Raw genomic sequence first — 4,325 nt, 5'->3', positions numbered from 1 at the left:
TGCATCTTTGTGGCATAGTGGGATGAAGCGGCTTGGGCTAACTTTACATGACCGCGTTCATGAGATTTTCTCCACGCTCGATATGCAACTTGTATTGCATAAGTGGCTTTGCGGGTGTCTGTCTCTCCTACTATAGTAAAGATCCAATTTACTCTTTCTATTGACAACACTAGTATCACCGTTGTGGTTCATGTTCGTAGGTAGATCGAATCTTACTCGAAAACCCTAAACCACGTAAAATATGCAAACCAAATTATAGACGTCTAACTTGTTTTTGCAGGGTTTGGTGATGTGATATGGCCATAATGTGATGATGAATATGTATGAGATGATCATTATTTTATTGTGGCAACCGGCAAGAGCCTTATGGTTGTCTTTAAATTTCATGTTGAGTAGTATTTCAAAGAAATTGTAATAGTTGCTACATGGGAGAACAATCATGAAGACGGCGCCATTGACCTTGACGCTACGCCGACGATGATAGAGATCATGCCCGTTGATGATGGAGATCATGTCCGTGCTTTGGAGATGAAGATCAAAGGCGCAAAGACAAAGGGGCCATATCATATCACATATGAATTGCATGTGATGTTAATCCTTTTATGCATCTTATTTTGCTTAGATCGCGAAGGTAGCATTATAAGATGATCCCTCTGACTAAATATCAAGATAATAAAGTGTTCATCCTTAGTAGCACCGTTGCTAAGACTTATCGTTTCGAAGCATCACGTGATGATCGGGTGTGATAGATTCAACATGTGCATACAACGGGTGCAAGCCAGATTTGCACACGCGGATACTAAGGTTGCCTTGAAGAGCCTAGCATGTACATACATGGTCTCGAAACACGGGATACCGAAAGGTACAGCATGAATCATATGAATGATATGATGAACACTTTGAGTGTTCGCCAATGAAGTTACATCTTGTCTCGTGATGATCGGACTTGGTGTAGTGGATTTGGTTCGTGTGATCACTAAGACAATGCGAGGGATATTGTTTTGAGTGGGAGTTCACCTAGTTTTTAATTTTATTGAATTAAAATTTGAACTCAGTTTGTCATAAACTTAGTCTAAGATATTGCAAATATATGTTGTAGATCATGGCGTCCCCATCAATCAATTTTAACCAGTTCCTAGAGAAAGAAAATCTTAAGAGCAACGGTAGCAACTTCACCGACTGGTTCCGTCATGTGAGGATTTTCCTCGCTGGTGGAAACCTGCAATATGTGCTCGATCCACCGCTGGGTGCCCCAACTGCAGAAACAGAATCCGATGAATTAAAGAATGTTTACGAGACTCGGAAAACTTGGTACTCTCAAGTTCAGTGTGCCATCCTATGCAGTCTGGAAGCCGATCTTCAAAAACGTTTTGAGCACCACGATCCATATGAGCTGGTCAAAGAGCTGAAAGCTATCTTTGAAACTCATGCGGTCGTGGAATGCTATGAAACATCGAAACACTTCTTCAGTTGCATGATGGAAGAGGGCAGCTCCGTTAGTGAGCACATGCTCGCTATGACCGGGCATGCGAAGAAACTCAGTGACTTGGGGATAGTGATTCCTAACAAGCTGGGGATTAATCGTGTCCTCCAATCACTGCCACCTAGTTACAAGAACTTTGTGATGAACTACAATATGCAGAACATGAACAAGGAGTTACCTGAACTCTTCTCCATGCTAAAATCTGCTGAGATTGAGATACAGAAAGAGCACCAAGTGTTGATGGTCAACAAGACCACCAGTTTCAAGAAGCAAGGCAAACCTAAGAAGGGAAACTTCAAGAAGAGCGGCAAGAAAGCTGTCGCGCCTCCTGAGAAGCCTAAGGGTGGCCCTAAACCTGATACTGAGTGCTATTACTGCAATGGGAAGGGGCACTGTTGCCTGCCAAAACCCACCGGCGAGCTGGCGACGTGCAACACCGTAGAGCCGGGAGGCTCCCAGAACTGCGGTTGGCCCTGGTCCCTCGGGCGACGGCCCGCAATGCCTCTGGCACACGTCCCAGCTGAATGCAAGGGCGTGCCACCTGACCTATACCTGGTCAGGAAGGTGTTTGATTGCTCCGATTAGCTTCCTGCATGGCAAAACACGTAAACATTAAATACGAGCCCCGATCGGCTCTTAGGTTGTTCTGTGGATCGGCTCAAAGAGCCGATTGTCCCATGGTTCGTGTTAGATTTGCAATAACATGGGAATCCTGCTTAATCGATACCAAGATGAAACAATCTACGACAGTTTAGGGTTTTCACCGCATAACCGGAACGTCCTACACGTAATTGAGCCTAGCAGACACGTAAGATAATAAGAAGAACTATCCCTAAAGAGGCCTAAAAACCAACATAAAGTCGATCCCTGGAACAATCCCTCTAGGAGTAGCAAACTACACCTTACGCGCTACCGGATCATTCAACCCGTTTGCAAGGCCTAACCATGCAGATATCAAACCAATCCTTGAAGAACAAGGAGCAACTATAACAGATCAGATCTACCAAGTAAAGACTAAGCAAGATGCTACCCCTACACCTAAGATAGGTGTAAAGGCAGCTAGACGTTGAAGGGTGGCATAGCTAAGCAAGTATATTAGAAAAGCATCCACGTCAGCCCTAAAACATCTACGATAACGGTGTTGCTCGCCATCAAAGACGCTTCAGCACGAGCAACACCAGTTAACGAATAAACAGATACTGCCTAGATCGCAAGATGCGATCTAGGCAGCATGACGCTTACCCGGGAGAAACCCTCGAAACAAGGGGTGGCGATGCGCCTAGATTGGTTTGTTGTGAACGTGTTCGTCCTCCTTCTCAATAACCCTAGATACATATTTATAGTCCGTAGACTGTCTAATTCGGGAATAATCTCAACCGTGTACGAGCTAAACTCTATCTTTTTACTCCTAACCGACACGTATCCTACTATAGTTTACAGATACACGGGCAATCTAGCCCAAACACTTGCACGAGGCCGATTCATGCCCGTTTTACGTGCATAGCTTCCAGGCCCATCTAAATCACGGCCCACCTCTTGATTCGGTTAAATTCTGGTGATAACACATGCCCCCTGGTTTTGGCAATGGTAATTCCAAAACCACTCTGTTTTTTCTTCGTAGGGTCATGTCGTGGCAGAACAGAACCGTCGCAGTATCCTTCATCATGATGCCTTGCCTTCTCAACTTCTATGCATGATTTGACAGTTTTTTGGCACCACTTCCTCGGAAACCGCGGTATCATTAAATCTCCACTACATCCCCATTATTTAACCGCGCCGAACAGTTCGCCTCTTCATCCCCTTGCTCTGTACTAGCCATCGGCAAAAAACCCCCTTCCTCCGTAGCAATGTCTTCCTCTTCCTCCTCCTCCGCCTCGTCGGGCCTCTCTTTCCAGTCCTCCTCCTCCTCCTCCCGTGCACCTACGCCGGAATGGGATTGGATGGCGGCGTACAACCGCCGCGCCCCGGAAGAATGGGACCAGGAGGACCATGACTCCTCCGTCTGGTCCGAGGACAACCGGTCCTTGACCGACGGCGAGGACAACCGCTTCTCCTGGGATGACTTCACCTCCTCCGACGAGGAGGAAGAAGAAGAGGACGACGACGACTCCCTCGAGGACTACCCTCCGGCGAAGCGCTTCCGCGCCGGGTCGGACGACGACGATGATGACGACGACGAGGAGGAGTACGGAGCCCCTGCCAAGGGCTACAGCAGCAGCGACGAGGAGCCCGCCGGCAGCAGTGCCGACAGCAGCTTTGACGGCGACGACGAGGGCAGCGACGGCCCATAGATTAGCCCCTACTAGTATAGGGCTAGTAGTAATAGTAGATTGGTCAACAAACCTTTCTTTTGTTCTTCCTCCCTCGAGCAACCGACTCTGTCTCTGTAAGAAATCCCTTCTATTAATGAAGAAAATGTTCCTATGTCGATTTTGCTTTCGCATCAATTTCGCCGATTGTGAGAGTAAGTTAATGCGCAAAGAGCCGATGGCAGTGCATCGGCCTTTCCCATAAAACGCAATTCAGGCCAAATTGCTGATTCAGTTGCCTATTCACACGATAATTGTAACCTCCGTCTGAGAAAATAAACTCAGATCCCTCAAATTGTCGTTCGAACAAGTCCAATTCGCGACCATGCAAACCTTAAATCTCAAACGCACAGATACAACCCCTCCACGAATTTTAATGGGAGAATCATCCCAATGCCACGGTCTCTGGCCTGAAAATCATCTGTTGCGCTTGTTCCTCTAGAGTCGATGATTGCGCATCGGCTTTTTAGTCTGGAGTCGATGTCTGTGCATCGGCTATTACTTGTATGTAAATTTTTTTTTACCGGCCGATT

The sequence above is a fragment of the Lolium perenne genome, chromosome 4, assembly GCF_019359855.2.
Source record: "Lolium perenne isolate Kyuss_39 chromosome 4, Kyuss_2.0, whole genome shotgun sequence".
In the NCBI taxonomy this organism is placed as follows: domain Eukaryota; kingdom Viridiplantae; phylum Streptophyta; class Magnoliopsida; order Poales; family Poaceae; genus Lolium; species Lolium perenne.
This window is presented reverse-complemented; position numbering follows the sequence as displayed.